The 26824-nt window shown below is 39.0% G+C and overlaps 1 protein-coding gene across 2 annotated transcripts in view; it reads left to right on the top strand.

The window, feature by feature from the left end:
* Positions 1–26824, top strand: part of MDGA2 (MAM domain containing glycosylphosphatidylinositol anchor 2) — a 919864-nt gene that overhangs the window by 878444 nt on the left and 14596 nt on the right. The gene's annotated exons all lie outside the window — the stretch shown is intronic.

The raw sequence follows: 26824 nt of genomic DNA on the forward strand, positions 1-26824 counted from the left end.
ACAATATGCAGCCATTATGTATTCCTTTCCCAATTTGGAACCAGTCCGTTGTCCCATGTCCGGTTCTAACTGTTGCTTCTTGATCTGCATACAGTTTTCTCAGGAGGCAAGTAAGGTGGTCTGGTATTCCCATCTCTTTAAGAATTTTCCACAGTTTGTTGTGATACACACAAACAAAGTCTTTAGCATAGTCAATGAAGCAGAAATAGGTGTTTTTCTCGAATTATCTTGCTTTATTTTGTGATCCGACAGATATTGGCAATTTCATCTCTCATTCCTCTGCCTTCTCTAAATCCAGCTTGAACATCTGGAAGTTCTTGATTCATGTACTGTTGAAGCCTGGCTTGTAGAATTTTGAGCATTACTTTATTAGCGTGTGAAATGAATGCAATTGTGTGGTAGTTTTAACATTCTTTGGCATTGCCTTTCTTTGGGATTGAAATGAAAACTGATCTTTTCCAGTCCTGTGGCCACTGCTTTTTCCAAATTTGCTGGCATATTGAGTGCAGCACTTTCACAGCATCATCTTTTAGGATTTGAAATAGCTCAACTGGAATTCCATCACCTCCACTAGCTTTGTTCGTAGTGTTGCTTCCTAAGGCCCACTTGACTTTGCAGGGAAGATTAGGATCTGGTAATGAAAAAACAAAATGTGGATGTGAGAAATATTAATTGTCTTAATATAAATTTAACAAATCTAAAACTGAAAATTTGTTGTTTTTCTTTAGTTACTAGGTCGTGGTCAACTCGTTGAGACACTATAGACTGTAGCCCTCCAGGCTCCTCTGTCCTTGGAATTTCCCAGGCAATAATACTGGTGGGTTGCCATTTCCCTCACCAGGGGATCTTCCCAGCCCAGGGATGGAACCTATGTCTCCTGTATTGCAGGTGGATATTTTATCACTGAGCCACCAAGGAAGCCCCTAAAAATATAAACATTTTCCTATAAATTAATAAATTTGTGCACATATTATCAGCTATTATACTTATTTAAGTGAAGTAATCCTTTTAATAAGTTTGTAAAGATGAGCATCATTATCCATCTTTTACAGTTTAAGAAAGTTTAACCTTTGTGAATTTGTATGAATTACAAAATTGTTTATGCTGGTTTCAAATTCATAGCCAAAATTATTAACCAGTATTCTTTACAATGGAGTAGTTGATAACAAACTCAAAAAAGGAAACTCCTGTGCAGTGAAAAAAAAATATGCCATCAACATGAAGTCAGGAAATCTGTGTGGGAATTTGGTTGTAGCACTCAGTCTTTGTAAGAATGTACAGAATTTACTTAAAATATCTGGATCTAGGTCTCCTCTTCTTTAAAATATGAATAGTGATTCCTATTTCAGAAATTTGTAGTTTCAGAGCTCCCCTGGCAGTCCAGTGGTTAAGACTGTGCCTTCCAAATGCAGTTGATATGTGTTCCATCCTTGGTCAGGGAATTAATAATCCCACATATCTAGCAGCCAAAAAAGCAGAACATAAAAAAACAGAAGCAATATTTTAACAAGTTCAGTAAGACTTTAAAAAATGATCACATCAAAAATCTTTAAAAAATTAAGTATGAATTTTTTAAAAAAAGACTGTTGCAATTCAAGTTAAATAAGATAATGTACATGAAATCTTCTCTCAGATGGTAGACACTCATAATGTTAGGTTACTTTGAATTTCAAAGAGGAGCAATATTAGCAATCATAAAATAATAGCTAATATTTATGAAATACTCATAATGGACCAGGACACTATTCCTAACATGTGATAGATTATTTCTCTTAATTTTTACAATAGACATTTAGACTCATTAAAAATGTTATCCTGTTTTATAGATAATGACATTAAAATACCAAGAACATTAGTTACCATGCCGATCATATCATAACTGATAAGTGTGTGTTTGCACTTAGTCATGTCCAACTCTTTGCACCCAATGGACTGTAGCCCACCAGATTCCTGTCCATGGGATTCTTCGGGCAGGAATACTGAGTGGGTTGTCCTAGCCTCCTCTAGGGGATCTTCTCGACTCAGGAATTGAACCCATGTGGAGTGAAGCCATAACACTAATCTGGGAAGCTGGACATGTAGCCTGCCTGCTTCACCTGCAAGGAGACTGTTGGAATATCCTGAAAGCTAAGCTGTTTTGTAGTCAGGGAAAACTTACTACAGAGTTTCTACAGACAACATGTATAGTGACATCTATGATTTGAGGAAATAAATCTCGTAAGCATAGGTAAAATTATTGAAAAACAGGATACAGACTGGAAAAGCAATTAAAAAGCTATGAGAATAGTCATGGGTTCACTGCAGCCTAAACTATGAAAGGGAATAAATCTCAACACAGTTGCCAGACCATATTATTTATTGTGAGATTACTGTTTTATTACCAGTATAGGATTAGCTTAACTCTAATTCTTCTCTTTAATCAGGTATGATTTCACATACTCTATTTTGACTATATTTCATGGGCTTTTTTTTTCTTTTCTTTTCTTCCAGTACACCTTGAAACAGGCATATTTTAAAATGTTTTCAAAAAATAATTTCAAGGTGAATATTTTGAATTATTTTAATTGAGCAAGCTATGCATTTACCTTATTCGTGAGGCTGGCTTCCTTCGATTCCCTCTCAAATGTTTTGCATATTTATGCAGAGTTTCAAGATAATTTCAGTATACTTTTAACTTCACCACTGGTATTTTTATGCACTTTATTGTCAATGAATGCCAACTTGTTCTGCAGTTTTGTTCTGATTATTTCAAAGAAAAGGCAGTTCTCCATTTTTTCCATGTTCTCAAAAATCTACTATTTTGATACCTGTGCCATTTCTCTGCTTCCTCAGAGGCCTAAAGTTTGCAGGTATTAGGTATATCACTTGGGTCCCCTCTCAGCAGGAACAATCGAGCTGCTAAAATCTAGGCAAAAATACCTGTCGCAGACATTAACTACTCAGTCAATGACAGTTAGGTGAGTTACCTCATTAGAAAGATACTGCCTGTATCTAAACCTTCCCTCTTTGCAAATATTATTCTAAGACATTCATTCATCTGTTAACTTGGGGTGGAGGGTAGGGGTGGGCATTTATCATCACTGGTTTTACAAACTAGTCTCAGTTTTATCCATTCTTTTGGAAAACAAGATTCAAAATGATTTGTCCTGGATTTCTAATCACATACTTCCAATTATTACTTCTTGAGTAACCATGAGTAATCTTTGCTCTTTTGATTGGCACTAGTGGACAGTATATCATTGAAAAGAGTCACAATTTTTAAATAATACAAAAATGGATGATCAGTTAGTTATTCATTATTTATTAAAGTTTCCTTTTTGAAATAAAGTCAAATATGTTATATTACTTATCTATTATTGCTGCATGATAAGATTCTCCCATGTTTCGTGACTTAAAATAATAAAGATTGATGATCTCACATTTTCTGTGGGTCAGGAGTATACGTATGGCTTAGCTGAGTGCTTGTAGCTCTGGGTTTCTCATGAGGTTGCAGACAAGCAATCAGGTAGGACTTCAGCCTAAGTCAAAGACTTCACTTGGGGGTGATATACTTCTAAGCTCACCTTTTAGCATTTTGGCAGGTCTCACTCCGTCACAGGTGTTAGACTAAGGATATTGATTTCTTGCTGTCTGTTGGCCAGAGGCCATTCTCAGTTCTTCACCATATGGACATCTCTCTAAGACTGTCTCATGGCAGCAGACTTCCTCCAAAGCAAGTGATCCATGAGAGAGAGCAAATACACACCTGACATTTGTTATAACCTAGTTACTGGAGTGGCATCCCATAGCTTCTGTCTTTTTCTATTTATTACAACTGAGTTGATCATCCCAGTTCACATTCGGGGGAGGAAATGATACACAAGTGTTAATCCTAAGAGGTTGAAATCATTGGGAGGCATCTTAGAGATTGTCTGCCACACTTTTACAGTTTCTTGTTAAGTTTTCATCAAAATTGATTTGAGAAAAAAATAAATGAGAGCTATAATGTGTCACCTTTAAACTAACTGTTGATTCATAGGTACATGACATAGTATCTGACTATTTGTAATAACATAAGATTATTTCAGGAGTCCTAAACCACAAGTAAGCAATTTGATTCTTGATTAATCAGCTAAATTTCTAACTTTCTTGCAAAGAAATTGAACCTCATATGAGTTCACTGGATATGACAAAAACTTATTAAAAATCAGTAAAATATATACTTCATTTATTTCTAAAAATAAGAATGTGAAATATAAACATCAAACCATACCAGGAATTTAAATATAAAAATACAAAAGACACTTATGAATATAGTCATTGAACTTGATAACAATGGTTCAATACAGTTGTGTAGAAAGCTAGTTGTGTCTAGAAAGCTACTTTCACTATGAAACAAATAGGAAATAAGGAAAAGGAGGAGTTCATTAATGAAATCTATTCTCATGAATCCTGAGAGGGAGGCAGAAGTGATACAGCAGAGTGAGGTGGGATTATACGAGGTGGGGTTGTAAATAAGAGGAAAAGAAGTTAATAGAAGAGGTAGGTTTAGAGATACATAAAGCAGCATGAAGCAAGTTTCTTGAAGAGATGAGAATTTAAAAATCTAGTGGGGGATTAGCCTTGAAAAAGATACTCATGTCTCTTCCATTGAGTTGGGATAAAAATTAAAACTGCTTCTGATTCATTCTTTGTTGCAAAAACCAGCAAATAGATGCAAAATTTGTCTTCCTAACAGTTTGTTTTCTGTTTAAAATAAATGCAAATGTTGCATTTTGAAGAGTAAGCCATTTTTAAAAAGTGATAAATGAAAAGAAATACTGATCAGGGATATAGAGAGCTGGTGAGATCAGAGATCAAGAAGTCATTCTTCAGCCTTTTAAAATGTATTTTGGTATGGGATGTTCAGTTTGACTCTCCACTTCTTTTTGAAAATACCTTATTTATTTATTTGGCGGCACTGGGTCTTAGTTGCGACACAGGAAACTTTGAACTTCGTTTCTGCACGCAGGCTCTGAGCTGTGGCCTGTGGGATCTAGTTCCCTGACCAAGGATCAAACCCCAGCCGCCTGCATTGGGAGCATATAGTCTCAGCCACCGGACCACCAGGAAAGTCCCTCTACATGGCTTCTTGTGTATTGTACCGAATTAGTCTGCTAACTACTTTCCGTGTTGTCTCTTTAGCCCCAAGTTTCTGGGGGTAAAGATCATCCTCTAAAACTAGTAACATAAAGACCTCAGGGATGCATGATCCCCTGGCTTCTCCTTGGGGAGGCTCCCTCGTTTATTCCAATTCTGCATGAATTTCTCCAAATTGATCTGTGTTGTATCTAGGGCTTCTTTACAGTCTCTCTCCTGCTCTCTTTTTTTTTTACCTGCTTGAACTGTATGCTTGGGGAGAGCAGAAACAATGTTTCTTCCCATCACGTGGTACTCTGCAAATGTAAATGTTTAAGTGACCTCTCCATCAATATTTATTAAGTAAATGAATGTTTTTTAAAACATATGGTAGAAGTAGTACTTCTCTTTAATCATATAGGTAACTCATATTCTTCCTTCAAAATCCAACTCAAGGACATCTGCTAAACTTCTTCCCCATCATCCCTGCTCCTTCTGTTCTCATAACACTTGGTCCACATCTTTGTACACGTTTGTTGTTACCCTGACCCCTGATAGACCATAAGCTCCTTGAGAGAAATAAGCATGATTTATTCATATTTAATCTTCTGGAAAAAACAAATTGCCCAATAGACTTTTGTAAATGATACAAACAGGTACTTTAACTTCTAACTTCTAAAAGAGTGAAAAAATGAGGGAAATGAAAGCATTAGTTTAGGTTGAAAATTGAAAGTAGTTTCACCAAGATCTTATAGGATAAGTTGGAGGAAAAATAGGAGTTAATCATTGACAACTTGATTGTGAATTCAAGTTTTATGGCAGCTTAACCATAGACTAAAACAAAAGTGTCACATATTTCTTAACAATTTAAAAGGAAACTTATCTTTATGAAAGTACTCGGTACTTGGTGAAAGGATTCAGTGCTGCTGCTGAGTCGATTCAGTTGTATCGGACTCTGTTGGACCCCAAGGACTGCAGCCCACCAGGCTCTTCCGTTCATGGGATTTTTCCAGGCAAGAGCACTGAAGTGGGATGCCATTGCCTTCTCCGGAAAGGACTCAGTTCCTATAAGCAATATAGATATTGCTACATGGATGCGTGCTAAGTCACTAAGTCGTGTCCGACTCTGTATGACCATATAGACTATAGCCTGCCAGACTCCTCTGTCCATGGGATTCTCCAGGCAGGAATACTGGAGTTGCTATGCCTTCTTGCAGGGGATCTTCCCGACCCAGGCATCGAACTTACCTCTCTTACTGTCTGTTGAATTGCCAGGTGGGTTCTTTCCCACTAGCGTCATCTGGGAAGCCCAAATATTGCTATACTATATATATATTGCTATACTCTTAGCAATATCTTCACTTAGAACTTTAAGAAAAACCATAAAACATGTACAATAAAAATTGTATATACTAATAGGGCATAATACATTAGATAGTAAAATTTGGGTTTTCAGCTGCAATATTGTGATACAGATATGTTGCATTATGAAGATCTAACAAAATGTAAAAATAAAATTTAATGAATCTGAAAAAATTAATGAATCTGAAATTAAACTCTTGATAAGTTTCTCTTAATATGATATTCAGTTCATCCTTTAGCAAGAGCTGAATTAAAGCTTTCTCCATGCTGACATTCAAAGGTTTTTAAATGGAGACTTAAATGTTTTTATATAAGATATAAAGAAAACAAAGGTGACAATCTTTTGCATGATTTTAGGAGTCTGATTTTTATTCTTGTTTTAGGCAAAGATCCTATTTCTTCTGGTCAGTAATTTTAAATCCACATTTTTGCTTATATTTCAAATACATTCATCAAACAGAAAATCTGCTCATACACTTTTTTATCACCTCTTTGGACTTAAACACCATGTGAGAGACAGTTTGAGCCTAAAAAAAAAAATTAAGATGCTATTATTTTAGGGTTTAATTACATTGACTATAGAAGTACTTCAGCAAAATAAATGTATAATTTTGAGACACTTGCATTTGGACCACTTCTCAGAATTAAGGCCCTTGCAAAAGACAATTCTCAGGTAGCTGGGAGTCTAGATAAGGTTGTTTAATATTCTACACTTAAATACAAGAGAATAGTTACCAACAGTGGGCTATTTGTTAATAATTGATATTAAAGTACTCTTTCTGTTAAGAATTAGATAATGCTTCTAGCAAAGTCTTGTTTATAGTTAATACTGCTAATGCCAGTGTCATCAGTGAGGAAATAATGAGGTAGAAAGAAGACATTAATTCCCTAAATTGCTTTGTTAAATTAAGCTGTATTTTTAAGGGGGTGGTGGATAGAATTTAACCATGATTTATTACCACTTATAATCAAAATATTATTACAGAACCTTGTCACAGACTCTCCAACAAGACTATATGTAACATCTAGTTCATTTACCTTTTAAGTCTCTGATTATGAACCATCAGTTACCCCTAAATATAGTTTCTTCCTACTTAATTATTCATTGATGATGGTATTGCAGAGGAGGAAGAAATTTTCCTCTATCTTTCTGGGTTCTGACTGGTCTAAGAATTAAATTTACATGAGAAATGCAGGTCAGGAAGCAACAGTTAAAACTGGACATGGAACAACAGACTGGTTCCAAATAGGAAAAGGAGTTCGTCAAGGCTGTATATTGTCACCCTATTTATTTAACTTATATGCAGAGTACATCATGAGAAACACTGGACTGGAAGAAACACAAGCTGGAATCAAGATTGCTGGGAGAAATATCAATAACCTCAGATATGCAGATGATACCACCCTATGGCAGAAAATGAAGAGGAACTCAAAAGCCTCTTGATGAAAGTGAAAGTGGAGAGTGAAAAAGTTGGCTTAAAGCTCAACATTCAGAAAACGAAGATCATGGCATCCGGTCCCACCACTTCATGGGAAATAGATGGGGAAACAGTGGAAACAGTGTCAGATTTTATTTTTCTGGGCTCCAAAATCACTGCAGATGGTGATTTCAGCCATGAAATTAAAAGACGTTTACTCCTTGGAAGGAAAGTTATGACCAACCTAGATAGCATATTCAAAAGCAGAGACATTACTTTGCCAACAAAGGTTCGTCTAGTCAAGGCTATGGTTTTTCCTGTGGTCATGTATGGATGTGAGAGTTGGACTGTGAAGTAGGCTGAGCGCCAAAGAATTGATGCTTTTGAACTGTAGCGTTGGAGAAGACTCTTGAGAGTCCCTTGGACTGCAAGGAGATCCAACCAGTCCATTGTGAAGGAGATCAGCCCTGGGATTTCTTTGGAAGGAATGATGCTAAAGCTGAAACTCTAGTACTCTGGCCACCTCATGTGAAGAGTTGACTCATTGGAAAAGACTCTGATGCTGGGAGGGATTGGGGGCAGGAGGAGAAGGGGACGCCAGAGGATGAGATGGCTGGATGGCATCACTGACTCGATGGACGTGAGTCTGAGTGAACTCCTGGAGTTGGTGATAGACAGGGAGGCCTGGTGTGCTGCGATTCATGGGGTCACAAAGAGTCGGACACGACTGAGCGAGTGATCTGATCTGATCTGAGATAAATTAACAGGAGAAAAATCACATAGAGTTTTGTAATCTGTATACTGGAGAGAGACCCTGAAAAACAGTAACCAAATGACCAAATGAGGAAATGACCAAAGTCCTCATTTTAAATAACCTTCTCTGCTAAAGACAAGAGGATGTTGAGGCTGGGGAGTCATTTATAAGAGGAAAAGCACAGTAATCAAGGGTGATTGTGATGCAGATTTAAGTCATTACCTTCACCATTGCTAAGCCTTTCCAGAGATTTGGTTTCCTCTTTCTTACGTGGGCTTCCCAGGTGGCTCTAGCGGTAAAGACTCCACCTGCCAATGCAGGAGATTGAAGAAGAACCCTTCCCTGGGTTAGGAAGATCCATACCCTGGCGGAGGAAATGGCAACACACTGCAGTATTCTTGCTTGGAGAATACCATGCACAGAGGAGCCTGGTGGGCTGTGGTCCTTCAGGTCTCAAAGAGTCTTACACAACTGAAGCAACTTGGCATGTATGTAGGCATGCGTATGTATGCCCAGGCTTACAGATGGAGATTTCCCTTTTAAATGTACATGTTTCTTACCAAGCAGCAGCTCCTACTTGCTTTTCAGAGAATTTCCCATTTCTGCTGATTTTCAGAAAATAAGAGGCTTAAAACAATTAATATGCCAAGGAGACATGTTTTAGAGGGTCAAATTCTGCTCCCCTACATTCTCTCAGGCAAGGTATAGTCAGTTCAGTCACTCAGTCATGTAGGACTCTTTGAGACCCCACAGAGTGTAACACACCAGGCTCCCTGTCCATCACCAACTCCCAGAGCCTACTCAAACGCATGTCCACTGCATCCGTGATGCCATCCAAGCACGTCATCCTCTGCCCTTCACTTCACCTCCCGCCTTCAATCTTTCCCACCATCAGGGGCTTTTCCAATGAGCTGGTTCCTCGCGTCAGGTGGCCAAAGTATTGGAGTTTCAGCTTCAGCATCAGTCCTTCCAATGAATATTCAGGACTGATTTCCTTTAGGATTGACTGCTTGGATCTCCTTACAGTCCAAGGGACTCTCAAGAATCTTGACCAAACCACAATTCAACAGCATCATTTCATTGGTGCTCAGCTTTCTTTATAGTCCAATTCTCACATCCATGCATGACTACTGGAAAAACCATAGCTTTGACTAGATGGACCTTGGTTGGCAAAGTAATGTCTCTGCTTTTCAATACACTGTCTAGTTTGGTCATATCTTTTCTTCCAAGGAGCAAGCGTCTTTTAATGTCATGGCTACAGTCATCATCTGCAGTGATTTTGAAGCCCCCAAAATAAAGTCTTTCACTGTTTCCATTTTTTCCCATCTATCTGCCATGAAGTAGTGGGACCAGATGCCATGATCTTAGTTTTCTGAATGATGAGTTTTAAGCCAAATTTTTCACTCTCCTCTTTCACTTTCATCAAGAGGCTCTTTAGTTTTTCTTCGCTCTCTGCCATAAGGGTGGTGTCATCTCCAATTCTCAGGTTATTGATATTTCTTCTGGAAGTCTTGATTCCAGCTTCTGCTTCATCCAGCCCGGCATTTTGCATGCTGTATTCTGCATATAAGTTAAATAAGCAGGGTGACAATATACAGCCTTGACGTACTCCTTTCCCAATTTGGAACCAGTCTGTTGTTCCATGTCCAGTTCTAGCTGTTGCTTCTTGACCTGCATACAGATTTCTCAGGAGGCAGGTCAGGTGGTCTGATATTCTCGTCTCTTTAAGAATTTTCCACAGTTTATTGTGATCCACACAGTCAAAGGCTTTGGCATAGTCAATAAAGCAGAAATAGATGTTTTTCTGGAACTCTCTTGCTTTTTCGATGACCCTGCAGATATTGCAATTTGAGTTCTGGTTCCTCTGCCTTTTCTAAATCCAGCCTGAACATCTGTAAGTTCACAGTTCACATACTGTTGAAGCCTGGCTTGGAGAATTTTGAGCACTACTATACTAGCATGTGAGATGAGTGCAATTGTGTGGTAGTTTGAGCATTCTTTGGCATTGCCTTTCTTTGGGATTGATTTCTTTGGAATGAAAACTGACCTTTTCCAGTCCTGTGGCCACTGCTGAGTTTTCCAGATTTGCTGGCATATTGAATGCAACACTTTCACAGCATCATCTTTTAGGATTTGAAAAAGCTTTACTGGAATTCTATCACCTCCACTAGCTTTGTTTGTAGTGATGCTTCCTAAGGCCAGCTTGACTTCATATTCCAGGATGTCTGGCTCTAAGTGAGTGATCACACCATCATGATTATCTGGATCATGAAGATCTTCTTTGTACAGTTCTTCTGTGTATTCTTGCTACCTTTTCTTAATATCTTCTGCTTCGGTTAGGTCCATACCATTTCTGTCCTTTACTGAACACATCTTTGCATGAAATGTTCCCTTGGTATCTCTAATTTTCTTGAAGAGATCTCTAGTCTTTCCCATTCTATTGTTTTCCTCTATTTCTTTGCACTGATCACAGAGGAAGGCTGTCTTATCTCTCCTTGCTATTCTTTGAAACTCTGCATTCAGATCCTCTATCTTTCCTTATATCCTTTGCCTTTAGCTTCTCTTCTTTTCTCAGCTATTTGTAAGGCGTAGTCAGACAACCATTTTGCCTTTTTGCATTTCTTTTACTTGAGGATGGTCAAGGTATTGTAGTAGGATGTTTAAACAAAATTAACAATGTGACTGAGAAAGTCTGATGTTTCAAATATACATCTCATTTTCAGTGTAATTAATAAACAGTATTATTTCATCAATTGAATTAATGGTAAGCAAATAAGTTGAAAGCTTTTGTTTCTCATCCAGTATACTTTTTGAAACTAATTTAACTGAAAATATAAATTTATTGTGATGAGTATTTGTATCCTTAGTGATGCTGAAAGCTCAGCTTCTCTGTACATTGGTGCCTAATGAGTCTTAGAGACAAGAGTTTTGGGTGAAGTAGAAAATGATAAGGCTTCCCTGGTAGCTCAGATGGTAAAAAAAATAAAAATAAAAAAATAAATCCCTGCAATTGAGGAGATCCGAGGAGCTTCCTGGGTGGGGAAGATCCCCTGGAAAAGGAAATGGTAACCCATTCCAGTATTCTTGCCTGGAGAATTCCATGGACAGAGGAGTCTAGTGGGTTACAGTCCATGGAGTCACAAAGATTTGGATAGGACTAAGCAACTAAACACTCATTTATTCATAAAAAGATAGCTTTATTACTTTGCCAGGCAAAGGGAGCCGCAGTAAGCTAATGCCCTCAAAACTATGTGTCCCAACTTGGGGAAGATATTGAGAAGTTTTATAGTAATTATTCAAAGAAGGCATAATCATGATCTTTGATGGCCTCTACCTGCATCAGCTTAAAGAGGGGATTCAGCTCTCCAGCCAGAGATTGAGGCCAGGTTGTACAGTGAAAGCACTGAATCCTAGCCACCAGACCAGTGGTCAGTAACAAGACCCTGACCCTTGGCTTTGCAGAAAATAATTCCCATGAAGACAGAAAGTAGTAAAGCATGTAAAGTATTTATTAGGAGGAAAAGAATACTGTACGTATGTGGATAGACACACAGGCAGGCTTAGAGAATCCCTGAGTCACACCCTTATGGTGGTTTGAATTCTTTTGTTGTATATCACTTTTTTTTTTTTTTAGCCAGTCTCTTTGATTTGCCTGCTTCAGAGTTCATATTTGGTGTATCTCAGGATCCACCCATGTGTGTACACGCATCTTTTCGCCAAGATGGATCCTACTGAAGAGGCCTATGGGTAGCCTGCCATCAGTAGCATCTTTTCCCTTTTGACCTCCAAGGGGTCTTTCTGTGCTTCTGTATTTAGGGAAGTCTCTTGATTTCGAGAATGACATATATGTGGTCTGAGAAGGACCTAGCCTCCTCTCTTATTTGTACTGAGTTCTTGTCTTGGAGTTTTGGTTCACAACCTGTAGATAGGGGAAATAGGTATAGGAAAGCTGGCTTCCCAGGTGACTCGGTGTAAAGAATCTGCCTGCTGATGCAAGAGACACAGGTTTGATCTCTGGATCAGGAAGATCCCTTGGAGAAGGAAATGGCAACCCACTCCAGTATTCTTGCCTGGAGAATCCCAGGGACAGGGGAGCCTGGGGGTATAGGCCATGGGGCTCACAAAGGTCAGACAAGATTTTGGGACTGAACAACAACAAACAACAAAACCTGGGACTGTCGTCTGAAGAGGGCTGCACTCTGTTGCCATATGCTTGTAGAGCCTTCCGGATTGGGCCTTGGTTTATAACATATTTAAGATGAGCCGGGGATTCTGGGTCAGTTAGCATGTTCAGAGTAAGGAATGTCTTCCATTCCTTATATCATTTCACAATGACTCAATATAGTGGATGTTTTAGGAGCTGCCCTGACCTTTAAGAGGGCTATTGGCAGCAGGCGATAGCATGACTGATATTTTCAGACAGAGTTTGCCCGAGGTTTTCTTTATAGAGTATGATTAGTCTGTTCATCTTTTCTTGAGGACTGAGGTCTCTGGGACAAATGGAGGTGGTAAATTTAATTCCTAAAGCCTGCTAAAGCTGTTGTGTGATCTTTGCTACAAATGAAGGTCCATTGTCACTCTGAAGGTGGCAGGGCAACCGAAATCTACTCGACTTGCCTTGTCTGTTCTAGTAGGGAAGGCCTCTATTCATCCAGTAAAAACGTCTTTTAAGACTAGTAATTATGTGAATCCCTGGAAGGAGGGCATCTGAGTGGAATCTATTTGCCGGTTCTCTCCTGGGTTAGTCCCTCATCATGGCTAACAAGCAGAGGAGGCTTGACATTGCCTCCTAGATTATGGGTGATACATAGGGCACAGACTTAAGTGACTCTTTTAATTGTCTCTAGTAACTCTTTCCCTGTAAAAAGTAATAAAAAGTAGGAAAACAATCATAAACATTGCATTTCTCCCCAGATAGAATTCTATAGTCCTTTAATAATTTTCCATTGGTCAGAAAGACTTATGAGCAATTTCTGATCTATGTGCCACCAGTCATCTGTTCCCTCAGTCCCCCTCTATCTGTTTCCCAGTTCTCTTTGGAAGTCAAGTACCCGAGTATAATGTTAGAAGGGCTAAGAGATGCGACTAGAGCCATTTTGGCTGTGGGCATCAGGGCTGCTTCCTTCACTTCCCCATCTGCCCTGTGGTTTCCTTGGGAACTTTGAGAATTTCCCCTTCAGTGCCTGTGGCTGTGGATGACTACTACCTGTTTCAGTTTTTGGATTCTTTCTGTGAGATGTAAGATCTCAGTCTCATATTTTATAGGGATGTTTCTTGCATTTAGAAGTGCTCTCTCTTTCCAGAGAGCTATGTGGGTACATAAAACAAGGAAGGCTATTTTGAGTCTGTGTATGTATCAAAGGTTCGTCTAGTCAAGGCTATGGTTTTTCCTGTGCTTATGTATGGATGTGAGAGTTGGACTGTGAAGAAGGCTGAGCGCCAAAGAATTGATGCTTTTGAAGTGTGGTGTTGGAGAAGACTCTTGAGAGTCCCTTGGACTGGATCCAACCAGTCCATTCTGAAGGAGATCAGCCCTGGGATTTCTTTGGAAGGAATGATGCTAAAGCTGAAACTCCAGTACTTTGGCCACCTCATGCGAAGACTTGACTCATTGGAAAAGACTCTGATGCTGGGAGGGATTGGGGGCAGGAGGAGAAGGGGACGACAGAGGATGAGATGGCTGGATGGCATCACCAACTCGATGGATGTGAGTTTAAGTGAACTCTGGGAGTTGGTGATGGACAAGGAGGCCTGGCGTGCTGCGATTCATGGGGTCACAAAGAGTCGGACACAACTGAGCGACTGATCTGATCTGATCTGATCTGATGTATCCTTCCCCTAGGGTTAAGACTTGGGTTAGATCTATCAGTTCAGCCTTATGTGCCAAGGTGATTGGTGGCAAAGGTTTTGCTTTTGTGACACTATGAGTGCTCACGATAGTGTACCCTGCCCTCCTGACTCCATCTCTAACAAAACTACTGCCATCAGCGAACTGTTGGTTTTCTACGGCCTGGACTGTTAGGTCAGACCTACAGGCATAAACGTGGTCAAGGGTTTTGAGGCAAGAATATGTTAGCTCTGAGCTTTTGGCAGGCATTAAGGTAGCTGGGTTAAGAGTGTGGCAAATTTTGAGGGTTAGCTCTGGAAAGTCAAGGAGCAGAGCCTGGTACTTGATAAGGTGACCTCCAGTTAGCCCATGGTAGCCTTTTATCACTAAGACCCCTTGCACTTGATGAGGAGTTTGGATTTTCAGCAGCTGTTCAAAGGTAAGCTTATTCACTTCTTCCACCAATAAATATGTGGCAGCTACCACCTGGAAGCAGGCAGGCCAACCTAGGGGCAGGGAGTCTATCTAGTTGCTTGGAAAAGTATCCTATAGACTGAGGAGCTTCCCCTAGCTTCTGTATAAGTACCCCCCAAAACTGTCCTTTGCTTTTCAGTGACATACAAGGTGAATGCCTTTCTCAAATTGGGGAGACCCAAAACAGGGACTCTGTTGAGAGCTTGCTTGATATCATTAAAAGTCTGTTCCTGTTCCCTGTTTCAAAGTAACACTTCTGTGTCTGGGCCTTTAGTGGCTTCATGCAGGAGCTTAGCCATTAGCCCAAATCCTGGAATCCAAATTCTATAAAATCCTGCCATGCTCCAAAAGGTACAGAGATGTTTCTTTGTCTTTGAAACAGCTTAGGCCTAATATAGCTTGTTTTCTCTTTGGAGATAACTGTCTATTATGGGGTTTAAAATATATCCCAGATATTTAACTTGTTGCTTTGAAACGTGTGCCTCTTTCTGAGAGACTCTGTAACCCTGGGCCCCAAGGAAATTAAGGCCTTCGATGGTATTTTGATCTGAGGACTCCATGGAGAGACTAGATATTAATATATCTTCTGTGTACTGTAGAAGAGCACCTCTTTTTTGGTTTATTTCCCTTAGTTCCTTTCCTAGGGCCTGAGTGAACAGGTGTGGGCTGTCCCCAACCCCCTGAGGCAATACTGTCCGGGTGTATTGTTGCATTTGGCCTGAGTCAGTATTAGTCCACTCGAGGACAAACGATGTTTTGACGAGGAATGAACTGGGATACAAAAGGAGGCATCCTTGAGATCGAGTACAGTGAACTGTTTTAACATTCTCAGGGATTTGGGCTAACATACTATAAGGATTGGCCACAAGGGAATGCATAGGGACTACTGCGTTGTTTACTGCTCTAAGGTCTTATACCATTCTATAGACCCCATTTGGCTTAACAACTGGAATAGGAGCATTGTATGGAGACCGGCAGGACACCAAGAGGCCTTCAGAATTTATCTACAAAGTGTTGTAAACCCTTCTTCGCTTTCGACTTTTTAGGATATTGTCTCTTGTTAGGATAGGCAGTTTCTGCATGCATGCTCAGTTCCTGTCGTGGCTGACTCTGCAGCCCCCTGGACTGTAGCCTACCAGGCTCCTCTGTCCATGAGATTTTCCAGGCAAGGTTGCTGGAGTGGGTTGTCATTGCCTTCTCCAGGAGATCTTCCTTACCCAGGGATTGAACCTGGGTCTCCTGCAGCTCCTGCATTGGCAGGAGGCTTCTTTACCAGTGAGCCACCCGGGAAGCCCTGGTCTGGCTCAGTCAGAGTCAAAATAAGGGGCTGCCTGGGGCCTCCTAACCTGAGTATGGTTCAGGGGGTACTCAGAAGGTCCCTCCCAAGGAGAGGGGTAGGACACTGAGGCACAACTGGAAAGGCATCTGAAATCAACTGCTGCTAAAATTGGCAAGTGAGAGGTCCAGCGAAGTAATGAGTGTAAGACTTTCCATTGACAGCAGTCACAGTGCAGCTTTTAGAGGAGAGAGACCCAGTGTGAAAAATTAACACAGAGTAAGTAGCTCCTGAATCAATTAAGAAATGGACTTTCTTAGCTGCCATGTCAAGGGCTCCCTGGGGCTCTTCCATCAAAATAGGCATCTGATTGGGAGGAGCCACCAGAATCCCCAGGCCACCTCAGTCATTCAGCATGGCCATCTCCGGAGTGGGCACCCCACTTCTCCTTCCAGACTGAGGACAGTCCCTCTTCCAATGACCTGTTTGTTCTGCAGGTTGGGCATGGCCCAGGGGACTCTTTCTGGCAATCTCAGGCCCTGGGGCTGGTTGACGTGAATTTGTAGTAACAGCATCCCCCCTTGTTGCTCTTAACTCCAGATGGATAGGTGGACTTCATCGGCCCCCTTGGGCTGTCCTGAGGTTGCAAGGCATGGCTGACAGCAACGGTTATCAGTTGTGCATGAACGCTGGCCTGTCTTTTCTCTTGTTGGGTTCTCTCTTTCTCCTGATCTTGGTCTCCATTATTAAATACCCCAAAGGTCACATCTAAAAGCTGGGGCATGGGTGTTTGTGGGCCAAATTGTAACTTTGGGAGTTTCCATCCAATATGAGTGGCAAACTGGCTAATAAAATGCTGTCCCAGCAGAGAATGACCTTTGGAAATGGGGGGAGTCTGCATGCAATATATTGGTATAATATCTAAATGCCTCTACAAGCCACCCATGAAAGAGGGCTGGATTTTTTCCCCCCTTAGGTCACTCCTTCAACCCTTTCATAGTTAACTCACTTTTTGATACACTTTCTCATGCCTTCTAATATACATTGGATCGTGTGCTTCTTGGCTTCTGTTCCCTCCCAAGAATTATGATTCCAAAAGTGTTCCTGATTCAGGACTACATCTCCACTCAAAGCATAATGTTCAGATTGGACTCTGGCAAGCTGATCAGCATGCCTCTAGCTGCTGTCCAGATTATCTGTTTTCCTCAGGGGTACAGCAGGTAGACAGAGCTACTTGAACATCTTCCAAGTTAAATCATAGACCAGGGTGAGGGCATGAAACCCTTCAGTAAACTTACTAGCGTCTTCAAAAATTGACCCAGTTTCTGTTTGTATTGAGCTAAGTCAGTTAAAGTAAAGGTCACATGTACTCTAATTGTCTCTTTGCCATTTGTCACTTCCTTAAGAGGGCATAATTTCCCTGATCCTGGGTGATAGGAAGCTCCACTGTAACTTACCCCAGCAGGACTAACTTCTGTTTCTTGGGGTAACAGATGGTATGGAAGGACATAGGGAGGTGGAGTTTGGGATTGGAGGGAGGGACTGGGAGAAGTAGATAGCTCCAGAGATGTAGGGATATTGTCAGGAACAGGAAGAGCTAGGTTTCCTCCCTGGAGAGATGGAAGAGCTTAGAAAAAGATCATCTAAAATGTCGGGAGAGTTTTCTGGTTTTCCAGGTTTTAAATTACAGGAGCTGTGTAGAGCAATATTTTGGTAAAGGTCCATGAAGTCCTGAATGTAGGGAATCTCACTCCACTTTACCATCCTGCAGCAATAAAGATCCAATTGCAGAATGGTTTTATAATTTAGAGACTCATTTTCAGGCCATTTTTCTCCATTCCTCAACTTACACAAAGGCCAGGCATTGCTACAGTACAATTTAAGTTCCTCTTTTTTTAACTCTTTAAGAATTTCCAATTCTTAAAGAAACACTCCAGAGATGTTTCTTCTGGCTTGGAGAGGGATCCTCCCGTGATGAGTAACTTGCAACCAAGAACAAGAGAGTGCTCCTAGAATGAAATACATCATCCTGGAAACATTTACCAGGAGGTTTTAACCTGAAGGGATTCTGAGCATTCCCTAAATTCCCTTGGATCCCAATGAGGTTTCAAGTATCCTCTCCTCTCCCATTGATTTCTGACAATGTATCTGGCTCCCATGATACCCTGTGCAGGGCACCTAACCCAGAATGGCCAGAAAAGGGCTTCTGAATGACAGTAGACCAGTTGCCAGGACTTGGAGTGATCCCTTGTCTATAGAGTTTATGTCCTAAGATAATTCTCCCTATTTTGGAGTTTATTTCTTGTGCCTGAGCAACTACAAAGTTTATAATTTGGGCTTCTGGGTAGTGGCCAGCCCGATAGGCTGTCACACATATGCGGTCAGGGAGGTCTCCTGACTTTGAGAACGAGAAATATGTGGCCTGGGCAGGACTCAGCCTCCTCCCTTAACTGTCCTGCTAATCTCATCTTGGAGTTTCAATCAATAGGGAATGAATCTCCTATCACTTTACCCTGGTGGGGCTCATCTACTTCCTACCTCAGTTTCAATTCCTTCTATGGGGCGTTTTTTCTGGTTTTGATTTACCTGAACCATGTTTGGTTATATCTCAGGATCTTCACATGTGTGCACTTGAATCTCTTAACCAAGATGGATTCTACTGAAGAGACATGTGGGTAGACTAACATCATTTAGCATTTCTCCCCTTTTGATGACCTCCAAGGAGACTTTCTGTTTATGTGTAATTGAGGAGGTCTCACGACTTTGAAATATGTGGTTGGGAAGGGCCCAGTCTCCTTTCTTAGTTTCCCTGCCATTCTCATCTTTGACTTTGGGTCTACAGGGAATAAATTTTCTATCACCTTATCCTGGGGGTGGAGAGCATTTACTTCCTGCCTCAGTTAGTCCATGGGCATTCTTCTGATGCTGGGAAAGACTGAGGGCAAAAGGAGGAGGGGGCAGCAGAGGATGAGATGGTTATAGTATCACCGACTCAGTGAACATGAGTTTGAGCAAACTCCAGGAGATAGTGAAGAACAGAGGAGTCTTGAATGCTGCAGTCCATAGGGTTGCAGAGTCAGACATAGCTTAGTGGCTGAACAACAACAACGTTCTTCTGATGGGTTTGTGGTGACATAAGTAGGAATCAGTATCATCAACCTTCGGGTCTAACTGGTCTGGGATCTACATGCTTGTAATTGTTCATTTCTCTTACCTGGAAGGGTTTCAATATCTGGAATTAGCTCAAAGATATCTTTATGTGTATCCCTTGATGGGGAATCAGGACCTTACCTCAAGGCTGCTCTTCACTGCTTATTTCTCCTTGGTCTCACATCCCCTCCCTTCCCTGATTAACAACAGCTTGAGTCTGTCCACTGGAATTCAGGGAAGGACATGGAGGCTGAATGAAGGCTGTTTTCTGTAATCAAAGAAATGGGGGGACACAGAAATACTTTGTGCCCTGGAGCCCTACAGGGCCCTTTGTGATCTCATTAGGTCTTAGATTCACTCATTTCTAGTCAGTAGGATGAGTTCAACATTCTTTGTGCCTAGTTTAGAGAAATTTAAAGGATGATAGAACTATCCATCAAATAGTCTGTTATTTATTTGGGATAACAAATTGCTGAATAAAATAAAAGTCAAAATGTAATATACAGCAAAAACGCATGACAAGCCCATGCCATGGGTGAACAAGGGAGAGAACATCTAGAATAGCAAAGTTAAGATAAGGAAGAAAGGAAATGTAAGCCATTCTCTAAGAGATGTGTTGCTGAATACAAGCAAGTTAATGTGCCCTTACAGAGAAGGAGGCCAAACAAATCCACATATCAGTTTGTAGCAGAGAAAAGTTTATTGCAGAACAGACAAGGAGAAAGCACAGTGCAAGCTAAAAAGCCCAAACTCTCTGAAGGTTGTCAAGGAAGTGTTTTATAGGTAAAATTTGGGGTGAGGACTGCAGGGTGTGAGACTTTCTTTTGATTGGTTGGTGGTAAGGTAATGAGGTGATGCTCCAGGAATCTTGTGTTCAGCCTGGTGTTAGCATTCTCCCCTCAGGTGGTGGTCTTTGTTCCTGCAGAAGAATTCAAAGATATTGTTATGTATATTTCTTCAGGAGTACCCAGGACCCTGCCCCATCATTGCACTGCTGTTTTCTTGACTGTTCCTCCTTTGCTTCTTCCTTTCTTCACTTTTCTGATTAGCAACTATTTGAATCTGCCCTTTGGTAGACCCAGAAGGTCTAGGACACTGAAGCCTTGTTCCTATAAATAAAAAATGGCAGACTTGAAAAGGAATTGTACCTGGGAGGGCCCCATAGGGTCCTGCTCTGTTTTAGAAGCAAATAGTGACAAAATCTATAATGGTCTCTGACATATATTGGAGAAATAGAAAGTCTTATGAAAGCTATATTTTAGTAAAATTTTGGATACTGATATAGAGGTTCAACTGGATACAAGAAGGCATGGTACTGACTTTTAAAATTTAAGATATCATTTCAATTATATATTTAAAAAATAATAATGAAGGGATGCAGCTGTTTCTATTCAGGCAGAAAATAATGATTTTATAATTTCCCATTTTGTCTGTGTGTATAATACAAATGATGTTACCAATTACCTATCAATAGACACAGCTCTTGCCTGGAGCTAGATGATTTCAGCACATCTTGAAGCTCAAATTAATGAGTCTGTATTACTGATTAGAATGAAAACATAATTTATATGCAAGTGATTCCCTAGGCTTTGGAGTAAAGCAAGCTAGAGATTATATGAATTTGGTAATTTCAAGTATCTATTCTAAAAGAGTATGCCCATTTTAGGACATATATTTAAATTATTTATCTAAAATATATAAAAATACTTATAGTAAAATAATTAGAAGCAAGTTTATGTTTAGGACTTAATGAAGGAAGAGAACTTGGTAATAGTAATTATAAATAATATTTAAGTAAATTATATTTTATACTGCAGTTTATATGAAATAGTACTAAAATAAGAATTGTGTTATTGAATAGCACCAGGAATAACTCCAAAACTCAGGTCACAGCTCATGAGATAATACAGCATTTAGGTCATTTAGTCTTTCTGACTGTAATCCCCAAGCATGAGATAAACAAATGTGTCCTAACTCTGGCCCCTGACTCTTAAAGACTGGTGACCAAAAGATAAGAAATAGGAAACCCAGAAGAAAAATACAGTTAAGTTTTGCTTACCAACTTCAAACTTGTTTCATGCACTACATAATGTTTGAAAATCCTTCGGGATGATTAAATTCACACCTATTGATATCTGGTGCTTACCAAAGCATAAACACACTGCCTCTGAGGATTTAAAGTTACTTTTAAAGGGTATTAACACAATCCATTATATTCACTTTGGAATTTTCTTACTATAATACTATAATAATGGGCTGAATCAGCTTTGCTGAATCGAATTTCTCTTGAATAGCTTTATTCTGTTTCTCAAGTCCTCATTTTGTTGACCAAGATGATCTGGACATAAATTTAAGTAACTTCTGGTACTGAATTCCCTTTCATCATTTGTCTATTAATAGTATTTTTGTCATCAGCTCTAAAATAGACTAGTGAATCAATAATTTGTTTTTATTGATTTGGATAATGGAATAGACATTTACATTATAATATATCTGTAAGAACTTATTTAAATCAATTATATTTCTAGTGTCTTTTTGTTAAAACACAAGTAATACTTCCTTTTAAATAAAATCTAGCCATAAAATCTATTCAAAAATTAATTCAAAATCTAGGATAATTCAGACCTGGCCTCTTTAGACCTAAGAAAAGTCTTTTCATATAGTACATATTTGATAAATATAAATAGAAATAATCCAAGTTTGAGTTTATATTACATAGGTAAAAATAAAATGTTAATAAAAAAGTAAACATGATCACAGGTAAAGCATATTCTCTGAGATAAAATATATTCACTATTGATATAATAATTATTAGTATTGATATAGTAGTGGAAAGCCATATCTATTAATATGTATATTATTTCAAAAGTATGCATTTATGTAAGTAAATTATAAAAGACATAGAGTAAACAGTGCTTGGTTAGCCTAATTAAAATGAATAGATCTAAAAAGGATATCATCATTTTATTAACATTTAAGAGATATTTCTGTGTATTGATTTGGTGTTAGGATTGATTCCTCTCACTGCAATCAAAATAGCAAGCCATGCTACCAAGAGAAATAAGACTTTGTATAAAATGTTATTTCACTCACTGCCATCTATTTACATTAGTACTTCATTTACTAAAGCATCCAGTGGTAATTTTTTAATGTATGGAATAACTTGAACTGAATTGGTAGCTTAGAGGGAGCACCTTTCATTTTTTTACATGCAAGCTATTGAAAGACCTCTACTGGGTTAAAAAGCTAAGGTGATACATTTAAGAAATACAAAAAAAAAATTAACGTAAGATAACTGATACTTTTCTTTCTGGAAAAGCAATGCAGTTTAAGTAGAAATCAGTAGAAATGATCTTAGTTCAGCACAGTTATCACTGTTATAGCTAGAGGCAGGCCATGGAATTGAGAAGCAGTCCTTTCCTATTTAACCCCCACACAGACTGTTTCACTACATAATTTTCAAAAGGTATTTGTTACATAACCCTTTGTTCATCCAATGACAACAGGTTCAAAAAATTATTATCACTTTAATGTTTAACACAGTTTATTTTTATCTGGGCGTGATTTCCTTGGGAGCGCTTCCCATTGTGGATTCATGTTTAAAAAGAGAATGCAATTACACCACACAGAAATATGTGCTGTGGTGACTTTTCCTTCTGGTATAAGATTGCATATCTGATACACAGGGACCACCACCAGCCAGCAAGAAAAACTGAGCCTCACTGAGTGTCTAGTGAAGATGAATTTAGAAAGCTACTCCCTGTTACAATAGCTCACCGAGTATAGGGGAAAAACCCCAGAAAGTTCAACTCTTAAAAGGCTCAAAGATACAAATGTTTTTCCATTTATTCTCGATTGTTGAATCATTGTATAGTAGTGAAACCTCACATGCAGCTGGCCTATAGCTTTAAATTTTAGAGGAGGAGCTAACAATCCACACCCATGCTGTGCATATAAAAGAAGCCCCATTAGTGGTTTTAGGGAAAATGCCACAGGATTACTTAGAACTATTTAAGAAGAATAAAGAGGAAGAAGAGAAAAAAGAGAGAAAGAGAGAGAAAATCAGGCTTGATCCCACAGTATAAAAAGAGGCTAACATGTACACAGTAAAATAAGCACAAATTGTCAAAGAAGAATTACAATTTATATTTTCAAGAAAGTGTAAAATGAACTGTATGAAACAAACAAAAAAAAGATAAGAATGATACAACAGTGGAATCATTCACTGTTTAGAATGGAATTAGAAAAGAAGGAATTAGATACAGGACCAAAATAAAGGGGAATTTGATAAGATCAGAAAAGACTGCAACATCAGAAATAATACAGCTGGATCAAGATGATATTAGGAGCAGAAGGATAGAATCCAAATTGTGGAAAATGAATCAGTACTGTACTATGAAGGACAAGCCTGAGATTATTTGTTACACTGATGGAAAAAGATAGATGATAGAGTCTGAAGCAAAAAGTGAACATGCAACATGGAAAGATAAAACAAGAAAGAAAAGTGGATAATATTATATATAAATATAGATGCATTACTTCTAAAGACAATACTAGCAAATCGAATCAAACCTAATAAGAAAATAGTAGTCTATTACCAAGTTATTCCTGTAGTATACTCATAATTCAACATTAAGAAATGTATACTGATGTAATCTATTGCATTGAGAGAGAAATAAAGAGGTAGTATTTGATATCTCGATAGATAAAATATACTGAAGATAATGTTTGAGACAATTTATGGTTTATATACTATAACTAATTTCAGTTTCCACAGAAAACTTATGCTAGTTACACTCATCATCATCATTTACTAGATGAGGAAATTAAGGCAGAGAGATTAAGAGACCACGTCAAGCTCATCCAGTTAGAAAGTGAAAGTTATGATATAAAGAATGCAATTTTTTTATTGTTTAAAAATTAGGTGTTTGTATTTATTCATTTGTGTATAATACGAATACAGGTGGTCTTATGAATAAATAATTAGGCAAAATTGATCTAAAAATCTGAAGGATAAATTACTATATAACATATAATTGTACATAAGCTGTGCTCATCTCACACACTAGCAAGGTGGTGCTGAAAATCCTTCAAGGTAGCCTTCAACAGTATGTGAACTGAGAACTTCCAGATATACAAGCTGGATTTAGAAAAGGCAGAGGAACCAGAGATCTAATTGCCAACATCCATTGGATCACTGAAAAAGCAAGGGAATTCTAGAAAAACATCTACTTCTGCTTCATTGACTATGTTAAAGCCTTTGACTGTATGGATCACAAAAAACTGGAAAATTCTTAGAGATGGGAATACCAGACCACCTTACCTGCCTCCTCAGAAACTTGTATGCAGGCCAAGAAGCAAGTGTTAGAACTGGACACAGAACAGACTGGTTCCAAATTGGCAAAGGAGTACTTAAAGGCTGTGTATGTCACCCTGCTTGTTTAACTTCTATGCAGAGGATATCATGAAAAAAGCCAGGCTGGATGAAGTGCAACCTGGAATCAAGATTGCCAAGAGAAATATCAGTCACCTCAGATATGCAGATGACATCACCCTAATGGCAGAAAGTGAAGAGGAGTAAAGAGACTCTTGATGAAGGTGAAAGAAGAGAGTGAAAAGCTGACCTAAAACTCAATATTCAAAAAACTAAGATCATGGCATCGGGTTCCATCACTTCGTGGTAAATAGATGGGGGAAAAATGGAAACAGTGACAGACTTTATTTTCTTAGGCTCCAGAATCACTACAGATGGTGACTGCAGCCATGAAAGTAAAAGACACTTTCTTCTTGGAAGAAAAGCTATGACAAACCTAGACAGTGTATTAAAAAGTAGGGATATCACTTTGCCAGCAAAGGTCTGTATAGTCAAAGCCATGGTTTTTCCACTAGTCATGTATGGATGTGGTAATTGGACCTTAAAGAAGGCTGAACAATGAAGAATTGATGCTTTCAATTCTTTCAATGAGGAGACTCCTGAGATTCCCTTGGACTGCAAGAGATCAAACCAGTCAATCCTAAAGGAAATCAGCTCTGAATATTCATTAGAAGGACTGATGCTGAAGGTAAGCTCCAATACTTTGGCCATCTGATGTGAAGAGCTGACTCATTGGAAAAGACCTTGATGCTGGGAAAGATTGAAGGCAGGAGAAGAAGGGGATGACAGAGAATGAGATGTCTGGATAGCACCACCAACTCAATGGACATGAACTTGGGAAAACTCCAGGAAATAGTGAGGGATGCTGAGGCTTGCCATGTCCTCTATCTTGGCTGAATTGATGCTTACTATAATATATATTGATCAAATATTATTGACTTGTGCATTTAAAATGAATTTTATTGCATGTAAATTATACCTCAATAAAGCTGACTTTTTAAATTGCATCTATTAAAATACTGATTGCCTAGCATTAAAATACCAGATTTTAAAACTCAATGGGTTCAAATTCTGCCTCTGCTATTTTCTTACTGTATGATATAAGGCAAATTACTGAATCACTCTAAGTTTTCTTATCTATAACATGAGGATACAGTATTAAGTACTTCACAGAATTGTTGAGAGGATTCATTCTTACCTGAAGTGTTCAACGTATCGTATTATTATTATCATCATTACTGTTAGTACTATGTGCAAGACATGAGACTGTTGAGATACATCAAATCATAAGACAAACTTGTTTTCATTTTCTCTTAAGACAATTCTTTTAGGGAAAAAGAGATTTGGATGAAAAGTAAACTAAAAATGAACTAAGACTGATGTTAATTGATGATAAAAAAATTCGATAAACTTTGACCATTATAGACAGTACATGATTATATGCTGTATTAGTTTTCTGTTGCCACTGTACAAAAATTACCACACACTTCATGACTTAAAACAACCACATGTGTTATCTTAAAGTTCTACAGAACAGAAATTTAAAATGAGTATGCTGCTGCTGCTGCTGCTAAGTCGCTTCAGTCGTGTCTGACTCTGTGCGACCCCATAGACGGCAGCCCACCAGGCTCCCCCGTCCCTGGGATTCTCCAGGCAAGAACACTGGAGTGGGTTGCCATTTCCTTCTCCATTGTGTGAAAGTGAAAAGTGAAAGTGAAGTCGCTCAGTCGTGTCCAACTCTTAGCGACCCCATGGACTGCAGCCTACCAGGCTCCTTCATCCATGGGGTTTTCCAGGCAAGAGTACTGGAGTGGGGTGCCGTATAATGGAGCTAAAATCAAGAAGTCAGCAGGGTTGCTGTCTTCTGAAGGCTCTAGGGGAGAATCTGTCTCTTTGTCATCTCTAGCTTCCAAAGGCTGCTTGCATTCAGCTTGTAGCTCCTTCATTCATTTTTAAAACCAGCAGTGTTGCATCTTCTCATTCATATGACCTTCTCTCCTGTATCAAGTCTCCATCTTAGAAAAAAAGATATATGTGATTAAACATAAGGCCCACTGAGATTATTTGAAATAATCTTCCCATCTCAAAATTC

This window comes from Bos grunniens, chromosome 10 (assembly GCF_055505025.1).
Source record: "Bos grunniens cultivar Pamir isolate PY7600 chromosome 10, Bosgru_T2T1.0, whole genome shotgun sequence".
NCBI lineage: Eukaryota > Metazoa > Chordata > Mammalia > Artiodactyla > Bovidae > Bos > Bos grunniens.